This window comes from Mus pahari, chromosome 23, assembly GCF_900095145.1.
Source record: "Mus pahari chromosome 23, PAHARI_EIJ_v1.1, whole genome shotgun sequence".
Taxonomy (NCBI): domain Eukaryota; kingdom Metazoa; phylum Chordata; class Mammalia; order Rodentia; family Muridae; genus Mus; species Mus pahari.
This window is the reverse complement of record NC_034612.1, coordinates 10,654,092-10,664,551: the sequence shown is the minus strand read 5'-3', so window position 1 is coordinate 10,664,551 and position 10,460 is coordinate 10,654,092. Positions and strand designations below refer to the sequence as shown.

The window sequence follows — 10,460 nt, the reverse complement described above, 5'->3', positions numbered from 1 at the left end:
TGAGCTTCCTCCACCACCTAGTAGCCAGGCAAGTTTGTTTTCTTGTTTTGAGATAGGCGGATCAGCCAGCTTCGTGTCCACCTATCTAGTCAGACAGTGAGCCTGAGGGATTCTCTGGTCTCTACCTGCCGAGCACTGGGATTTCAAGTGTGCACTCCCCTACACACCCCAAACTTCCACATGCACACGCGTGTTACAGAATTGAACATTAATGATCCTCTACATTAAGATCTCTGATACCAAGACCTGACTGACACACAGCGTGTTTCCAAAATTACAAATTGCCCAACTCAACCTGAAGAAAACCAGGAACACCCATGAAAAAACTGCATGGGATTGGAGAGCTTGGGTAATACTTGAGGTTTTATAGTTAGTGAAAGCACACCACCCCCTCCTGGCCACTGTGTGAACTGCTGCTGTTAACTTAGATACAAGGCAGGCTGACAGCCCATCCTTGGCTTAGGGGAGCCATGGAAACCATCCAGAGTCTCAGGCAGCAGGCACTGAGAGGGCCAGCCTGGGAGTAGGACCAGGGCAGCCTGCTGTGGGAAGCTGCAAGAGGCTTAGAACCCTGCTCAGTGGAGGGGGCTCAGAGGGGGTGACCCGGAAATGAGCTGGGAGGGCGGCTCCTGCAGAAGCCTGTCTTACTCATGGATTTCCCCAGCCTGAGGCAGCTTTCCAGTGGAATAGAACTCTGTTCTAGAAGGACTGCCTTGGGAATGCTCTTGTGGATAGCAGCCCAAAAGAGGGCCCCAGCCGCAGCCCTAACCCAGGTTACTTAGTAAATGAGACCTACTGTGTGAGCTAGTAAATAAGCTCTTCATAGCTTCTTGGAACAGTGGGAGACTTGACTTGTCCCAAGATCCATCACTGAGTGATTTAGGTCTGTGGCAACCCCAAAGCCTGACGGTATGGCCTGCTGTAACCATGGCTACACACCTAAAACACCTATGGCTCAGCCTGCTGCCTTAGAGTGCACCCCCCCCCACACACACACACATAGCCACACACACACATCAATTCCATAGCCTGCTCCTTGTCACAGTAAAAGTTTGAAGGATAGCTAGTGGATATGGGTGATTGCTGCACAATCATGAGGACCTGAGTTCAAATCCCCAACGCCCACGTAATCTTAGGAAGTTCCACCCATTGGCCTGTATCCCTGTTACTATGGGAACAGAGACAGGAGGGTCTCTGCGGCCTGATGGATGCCAGCCAAGCTCCATGTTCACAGGGAGACCCTGCTGCCAAGGGAGGGGGTGGCAAACTATAAAGGAAGTTTCCATCTCGTCTTGTGACCTCTGAATATGTGTTTGCCACATCCACGCACACACAGTCATCTCAAAATAGGGCAGAGACTGTAAGCAGGAGATATGATACACAAATTCAGTAGGGTGCTCCATGGTTCACCACAGCATGGTTGACCATTGACAGAGGACTGTGTAGCTCTCTTGTGAGTGACAGCAGTGTGCCGTTTCCTCCCACCACTGTCTCCAGATCTGTGAGTAAGGCACCCTTCTAAGAGCAGTTGCTGCCACAGATTTTTGTAGGTCAATTCACTTACACAGTCCAGAGGTGTGGTGGGCTCATGTCTGTATGGGGAGCGATGCTTGCTGCGGACAAACTTTGCCCTGTCCACTGAACCCCATAGACAGTGATTGTGACCCTAGAGGTATGGAAGACTCTTAGATCAGGGTTGGGTCTAAACATCCATGAAACTTCCTTCATAGATGATGAGAGACACTGCAAGCCCTTTGAGTCCAGTAACTACAACAAAATCTACGCCCGACTCATCCATGAGTGCACCACACTGAACAAGGAGGGTGAGTTCTCCATCTGCTTCGCCGACCTCCATCAGAACTTCCTGAGATATCGTGCGCCCAAACTCTGGGATCTCATCCGTCTGGTCAAGCACTGGTATCAACTGGTAAGGCATCTGACCCAGATCCTGTGGACCCTATGTGTAGAGAGTGGGATTCGGGACAGAGAAGAGGTCTATTCTAGCTTGCTGTCTATGACATGATAGTTTTATCACATGAGCAAGAGAGCCTTGGGAAGGAAAGGTCTCACTTGGTTACACATCCCAGTCACAGTGCATCATTGTGGGGAGTCAGGACAGTACCTGAAGCAGAGACCATGGAGGAATTCTGCTCACTGGCTATATCTCCATGGCTCACTCAGATTGCTTTATTATAGAGCGCACACACCCAGGCATGGCACCAACCATGTCCATCACTGACCACGAACATGTTCCCACAGACTACCCTAAACCAGACTGATGGAGGAATTTCCTCTTGATTAAGGGAGCCTCCTGCTCGATGACCCTAGCTTACATCTAGTTGACAAAAACTCACTTTCACAAAAGATCCAATTTCAAATGGATGCTCTCACACATACCTCTATTGACCAATAACTTTTCCATTCTTGACGTTTTGCAAAGATGTGTTGATATCATGCCATAAAACAATCTAGCACTAGGAATCTAAAAGGGTTTTTTTTTTTTTTGAAATTTCAATATTTAACAAGCTGAATCTCTCAAGGATGCGCTCATATACAATTTAAAACACTAGTTAAATTCTTTGTTACTGCAAGAGGTCACAGTCACAATCAGATAAATAAAACAACATCAAAACCAAAAACCAGTGAAACCCCAGCAGAGCAAAGGCTCAGTATCTGATACCTGGGGCTCGCAGTTCTCTGAGCTTCTCGGGCTCTGCCATCCACAGCACACACAGCAGGTCTCAGGCTCAGGCCAGCTCTGTTCTCACATTGCTCTGTTCCTGGCGGTCGTCTCCTGCTCAGGGCGAGTCCAGTCTCTCGGGGTCTCCAGTGCCATTGAGGCTGCACTTTCACCGATGGCTTCTCCTGGCCTCTCTCAGTGCCAGGCCTCAGCTGCTCTCCAAGGCCCCTTCAGTGCTACAGTTCTCATGGGACTTGCCACCTGGGAGGCATCTCTGCAGTCCCAGGTATGGCTGACCCCTGGACCATGGCTTCTGTTTGCCGACCATGAGGAAACTCTTGCTAGAAGCCTTGGCCCCATCCTGCTGTTCTCTACTTAATCAGAGTTGATTTCCATTCTCAGCTGATGAGAAATTACTGATTCTTTATCCAAACACAGCACACAAACAGCCCAGGTGGGGTCCTTGTTTTTCTCTGAAACTTCACTGCAGCCTCTCTCCTCTGCCTGCCTCTCAGCGCTCCTGTCTTCCAAGTTCCCACAAACAGCCTGGTAGGCTCTCAACTCTCAACCCAAAGTTCCAGAATCCTTTCTCAACCCTCCCAAGGAGCAACATGGCGGGTCAGTCCCAGCAGTGCCCCTCCTCCCTAGGACCAGTGTCTGTCCTAGTTTCCTCTGACTGCTGTGGTAAAGATGCTGCTGCAAAGTAAACTGGAGAGGAAAGGGATTGTCTGGCTCATGTTCCTGTATCCCACTCCACCTCTGAGGGAAGCAGAGGCCATGGAGGAACTCTGATAGCTGACTGAGACCCTTGGGCGATCTGTCTGATTTTACAAACAACTCAGGACCACCTGCCCAGGACAGGCAATGCCCACAGTGGGCAGGGCCCTCCCACACTGATCATAAAATGCCCCACAGGCTTGACCCCAGGCCAGGCTAATGGAGGCATTTTCTCAGTTGTGGGTCCATCTTCTCCAGATGGCACTCTCTGTGTCAGGTTGACAAAGAGAAATAAAAATGGCACAAGGGGAGAGAACAGAAAATGGAGGAGGAAAAGTGGTTAGAAGGGGAGCAGAGTAGTGGGGTTCAGAGAAACTGGGTTTGGGGGAACAGCCAGGGACATCATGCTGTAGGAGGGAGAAGGAATGGGGAGGGAGGAATTCCCATGATTGTTCTAAGTGATTTCTTCTAGTCCACCTTCTACTCACCTGACTCTCTCTTCAGCTGTGTCTAATACGCTGTTCCATGGCAGCTGCTATATTTGTATCTCTGCATGTCTGCTTTCTTCTTCTGCAAACATTTCATGTCTCTTTCGATGGTTTCTATTTTTCTGTCATTTGAAGCCATTGCCTTTTTCAATGGGTGATTTCTCATTATTTTTCAGGAATAATTTTTAAAGGTGTGTGTAGGTGTTGTGTATATCTGTTCCTGGGAGCACTGTATCTGTGTGTGCTTCTGTCTGCCTAAGAATTTAGAGGTCAGAGTGTGAGGGCAGGTCTGCAGGCACACACGGCCCCTCAGTATGTCATGACATACTGGTGATGGATCAGCGGTTCTCGACAGTCCTGCAGTCCCCCAGCCCTTTGAGCTAGGATTAGGAGTCAGCTTCCTCAAGAGCCTGATGCTCTTGGAGATGCTGGGGATCTGACCCTCTAGTTCTCAGCCCTGCATGGGGAGAAAGGCGCTTTACCCCTGAACCAGCTCCCTGGCCCCTTCCCAGCCATTTCAAAGCCCAGGATCAACCTTCAGTTGTGAGCACTCCTTATGTCCCACCCCCACCCTCACTCCTAGCTGTCACTCCAGGTGTCCTGATTCTGCCTGTGCCTGCTAATGAATGCTATCTTTGTGGAGCACACAGGATCAGTCTCAATCACTCAGCTCTTGGCTATAGCACAGGAGGGGCCAGAGACTGAATCTGTGTGACTAGGTGTGGCTGGGTGAAACTATGTCTGTAAGGCTATCTTGTGGCAGCTGAATTGAGCCTGTGAGAAGTGTCCCCCACACCAGAGCTGAAAGCTCCGTTTTTTGTTTTTTGTTTTTTGTTTGTTTGTTTGTTTTTTTGGTTTTTTTTGTTTTTGTTTTTGTTTTTCTCATTGCCTTTCTCTTCTCAGTGTAAGGAGAAACTGAAGGGGCCACTGCCCCCACAGTATGCCCTGGAGCTGCTCACTGTCTACGCCTGGGAAAGTGGGACCCAAGACAGCTCTGGACTCCATACAGCCCAGTGCTTCCGAACTGTCTTAGAACTGGTCACCAAGTACAAGTGGCTTCGAATCTTCTGGACATGGTATTATGACTTTCGACATGAAGAGATCTCTGACTACCTGCAAAGACGGGTCAAAAAAGCCAGGTAGCTTGTCCCCACATGGCTCTGCTCCCCATGGGTGTCAGGCTGCAATCCTGGGAAAAGGGAGACGTGTGAGCTCTGTGTCAATGCAGCATCTCCTGCACTGGGTGCTGTCACCTGACTGACCTGAGGTCCTAATGGGTTACCTTGTCTGTGATGAGGAGACCAAGGCTCTGACATTGTCCACACCCAAAAAGCAAAGGAAAGGGAGGACATGGAGTGGGGACTGACATTTTCCAACAGTAACAGCATCTTAAGTGCTATGAGGCGCCAAAGACCTGAGGTGGACCTTACCTGTAAATAATAAAGTACTATGTCACCCTAGGGAGTGACATGTCNTGATCCTGTGTTTGATCAGTTTTCCCATGAGACTGGCTGGTCCAACTCTCCCCATGTCACAGATATGGGAGCCTGAGGCACCTGCCCCAGGACACACAGCTACTAAAGGGTAGAGGATTCGAACCCAGGCCCTCTGGGTCATGCCCAAGGATCCCTCCAGTCTTGTGTATGCNNTGGGGCAGGGACTCTGGCCAAGCTTTGGATAGGGATGCTCTGCTGGGCTCCTCCCCTGCCTCTGGGAAGTGGATCTGAGGCACTGTTCAGCTGCTCAATTCCCTCCCTGAATGTTGCTCTGCAGGCCTCTGATCCTGGATCCAGCAGACCCAACAAGGAACGTGGCTGGTTCAGACTTACAGGCATGGGACCTGCTGGCAAAGGAGGCTCAGATGTGGATACATTCAAATTTCTTTAGGAACTGTGACATGTCTCTGGTGAATGGCTGGGATGTGCTGGTGAGACCCTGTCATCATCTTGTCCCCTTGCACACAGCTTCGGCCCCTCCATCTGTTGGGAGAATATTCTCACTGAGACAAGGTCTTTTGATAAAGGTCTCCACACTCCTGTGGAGGCCAACTGTTTGTCTTCTTTTACAGCCATTTTAGCACCATTCAGAGCTATCATGGGCTGGCAGGATGGCTCAGTGGGTAAAGGCACTGCCAACCCTGAAGACCTGGGTTTGGTCCTTAGAATCCATAGGGTAGAAGGAAAGAGAAAAGAAACCATATTGTCCTCTGACCTTCTTCTCTGTGCTGTTACACACGTGGACATGCATACATATACACAGGTGCACGCAGACAAACAGATACACAGACTCTGAGAGCTAAGGCCACTGGCTCAGGGACACTGCGCTAGAGAGCATTAGGGCTGGGATCCCATGCACTCTGAAGCCCCTGTCAGGTCCATGAAGCAGCCTGTCTTCCCTGTCTCATTGTCATGTGGCCAATGGGACTTAGTGGGGCTGTGTCACAGCCACAGAGCCACAGAGGGACCTGCACTTGGACCTCTCCCCTCCTGGGGGAGGGTCTGCCTAATGCTAGGGAACTGGTGATGTCACATGTGACCTCGGGGTGGGGATGAACATGGGTACAATGTGAGAAAGAAACCACAGAGGGTCAGGAGGGAGTGATAGGGGACATGGGGTGAGGCCACTGTGGGAACAGTGGCCTGTAGTGCTGTCCTGCAGAGAGATGGCTAAGGCATGTCTCCCATTTGGCAGCTCTACTAATGAAGAAGGGCCTGCCTGTGGGTCCATATGGGCCCTCATTGGCATAGTCATAAAGGTGTCCATCAGGCCATCTTTCCTACCCCCATTTGTGCTGACCCTCTTCTGAGGAGCTCCAGGTATCCAGTCGTGGTACCCACCTGCAGGGCTGATTTACATCCCCCTGGAAGGAATGCAGGCACCTGACATGTCGGTATGTTTTTCATTGCAGCCAGAGAGACAATAATGTGTCTTCCTGTGAGCAGTGCAGCGCTTGCCTAGAAGGCACCAGAGTCAGGGTCACGGCCTCCTCTGCTGTAAGACCTTGACCTAGAGAGGACAGGATGGTGCTCAAGGCTCCAGCGAGGGGCATCCAACCTGTGAATCAGACTCCAGGCTTCTGCTCCCTGCCTGCCCACGGACAGCCTTCCTCACAGCCTGTTTTGTCTGCCTTAGCCTCCAACAGTGTTCTCTGGGAGTCAGGCTGTGATGGCCAGAGAAGAACATAAGCTTGACTTCCATCTGTCCACCTGTTGGGACGTTCTGTCCAATAGTGTCTGATCGTCATCAATAGACCACAGCAAGCCATGAAGGGGGTGTGCACTCTGAGGGAGGAGTCCTCAGACCACACAGAAACTCTTAAGCAGTACACATGGCCCTGGAGCCCTGGGAATCTGGCCAGTGTGCATCAAGGTACAGTGTTTCTGTAACAAGCAAGCTGGGTTTATGGCAGTGCAGGAAAATAAAACTGCCGGCACTTTAAATTTATGACTTTAAAACTTAGATGTGTATGTGCGTAAATATATATATAAAAAATTTGAAGCACTGAATTAAAGCGAAATGCATTGAATTAAACTAAAACGAATTAATGTATTCTCCCCGAGGACCAGGAATCCCAGTGTCCCCTGCACCATAGGGCAAACCACATTATCCCTGTACTTTATCTGAGCTGTTTATTTGACCAGTGATGCTGGTCTATGATTCCAGTCTTGCCCTTCTGGAATACCCCCAGATACACAGGGTTCTAATAAACAATGGCCCGTGGTCCCCTGCCAAGCTGTGGACCTATCATGTCTTCCCTCATCTCCCCCACACTAATGTAATTCCATGCATGATCTGTCATGCCTGCATCCCATTTGCCCATGGTGGAATGGAAAGATGAGGACCTTTAAGATCAAAAATGGCAACTGTGGGTATGGATTAGCAGGGAAAGGCTTGCCTAGTGTCTGACAGAGGGAGAGGGTGTATGTGGCTCAGTGGCAGAGTGCTTACCCAGCATGCATGAGGCCTGACCTAAAGACATCATCCCGAGTTGCCTGTGGCATGTCAGAGCCAAGTCAACTACCAAGATCATCATGGCTAAGCAGTTCTCTTCTCTCAGGACCTTTCTGCTTGCATTTGGACAGCGTGTGTGTGTGTGTGCGTATGTGTGTGTGTGTGTGGTGTGCGTGTGTGTGTGTAGTGTGTGTGTGTAGTGTGTGTGTGTAGTGTGCGTGTGTAGTGTGCGTGTGTAGTGTGTGTGTGCGTGTGTGTGTAGTGTGCGTGTGTAGTGTGTGTGTGTAGTGTGCGTGTGTGTGTAGTGTGCGTGCGTGTGTAGTGTGTGTGTGTGTGTGTGTGTAGTGTGAGGTGAGGGTGGGCTTTCAGTCCTGCCACAGAGAGTCACCAGCTTCCTGAGTTGAGCACAACTCACAGGGGCCTTTCACAGGGAGAAAGTGAAATGGTCCCACAAAAGCCATCATTCAGCTCCTCTTCTCTGTCTCTTTCCTTTCAAGTAGTGTGAGTTAGATAGATAGGTAGGTAGGTAGATAGATAGTAGATAGTAGATAATAGATAATAGAGAGATGGTAGATAGATGATAGAAGATAGATAGCAGGTAGATCAATAGAAGATAGAAGATGGATAGATAGATAGATAGATAGATAGATAGATAGATAGATAGCAGATGGAGAGATGATAGATTATAGACTGATAGATGATAGATTAATATATGATAGGTAGGTAGGTAGATAGAGATAGATAGAGATAAGCCACATATGTCATGTGTATATGTATGTGTGTTAAATTTTTGGGTAAGTATTCCTTTTTTTCTTAATCTCAAGCTGTGAATCTTAAATTATTCACAACCCACACCCTTGGAGAGCCTGCTATAATGTCAGGAGGAGTGGACTTGCATTGCCTTTTTCAGTACCATGTTTGGCTGTTTGTGTGCATATGTGTGCACACACGTGTGCGCGTGCTCTTAAGCACGTATATGGAGGCCAGAGTTTGACACTGGCTGTTAAACCCAGGGCACTGCATGCTGGGTGAACACTCTGAGAGCTGAGCCCCATGCTCATCCTGGCCTTGACGAAAGCTCTGCTCTGACACCATCCAAAGTCACTGCTCAGCAGAACACACACACACACACACACACACAAGCACCATGGCTCACAGGCACTAGTTCAGGGATGACATCTGCACTCTGTGAGGTTAACTCTAATCTTGGCGTTTCTTGACGCCAAGGTCTCTGCAGTGGAGCTTCATCCTCTCCCAACACGGATCTTTTGGGTCTTTTCTCATATTAATTTCTGGCCATTTGTTCTGTTGCTAAGGACTGTCATGTGCATTCTCTGAGGCCACATTCCCCTCCCATGGGGCCCCACCTCCAGAAGCTCCACCCCTACCCCACTGCCTAATAGTACCAACCAAATCAAGGAGGAGATATTTGAGGTGTAGGGGGTTCCTGGAGGCACTGGGGTACTGGGGATCAGGAGCTGCTGGCTCAGAGAGAGAGATGCAGGCGTGTGAACACCAGGACATTTCACAGACACAGTCCCCAGGGACAGGGCACACTCTGAGCTCCTGTCGGCTGAGGAAACAGAACCCAGGTCTGTAAAATAGGCAAACATCTGAGAAGAGGGTGGTGTTCCTGCAAGGAGTTAGGACGCAGGGAACCTTCACAGGGACAGGAAGTTACCAGGCAAACCCCACGTGCTCAAAGAAAATGTATCCTGCTACTGATTTTGACGCCTCAGGTGAGATCTCCCAGCTGACCCATCTTCATACAAACCTTGACACACACGTGTACACACACAGCGCCCCAGGGAGACACTGAATTCTCAGCACCAAGCCTCCCAACGGGTAGGTCAGAGGCCACCCTGTCCTGGATCCGGCTCCTAAACCCTGCCAGAGGGTGTTCAATGTCCTGCTGTGACATTGAACAACACCCTTTCCATCCACCACACCGGGATCTCTGTGTTCTCCGTCAAATGAGGGTATGTTGCGGGAAATACTTTTAAAAGACGAGCCAAGTTCCCGTGCTAGATTAGACAAATTACCCCAACTATTCTAACGTTTATGATAGCATAACCACCTGTGGCTATTTAAAACCTCGCTCGTTCAGGTTCTTCCTGTCTGTCCGCTTCCCTCTTGGCTTCTCCCTCTCTACTGAGATGTTTTCCGGCTCTGCAACTCTTAGCTCCGCCTTCCTTATCCCTGTCCAATCACAGGCCTCCTGCCGCACTAATGTTTTAATGTAATTGGACCAGGGAAATCCTGTCACAGGGGTTTGGCTGCAGCCCCCTGGCGCTGGGAAAGATTTTTGTTGTTACTGTTTTAGAGATAGGATCTTTTCTATGTATCCCTGGCTGTCCTGGAGTCCTCTATGTAGACGAGGCTGGTGCCAAATTCACAAGAGATCCTCCAGCCTCTGCCTTCCGAGGACTAAAGGCATGTGTTATCACGCCCAGCCTTCAGGATAAATGTAATGAGCAAATGCTTAGGGGTTGTGTTGGTGCCCAACGCACAGTTTATCTGGAAAGAACTAGACCTTATGATTTTTTTTGTTTTGTTTTGTTTTTCGAGACAGGGTTTCTCTGTATAACCCTGGCAGTCCTGGAACTCACTCTGTAGACCAGGCT

General features: G+C 49.6%; 1 pseudogene; it reads left to right on the top strand.

Moving 5' to 3' along the window:
• Positions 1-1,596: 1,596 nt before the first annotated feature.
• On the top strand, positions 1,597-6,823 carry LOC110313136 (annotated as a pseudogene).
• Positions 6,824-10,460: the final 3,637 nt, after the last annotated feature.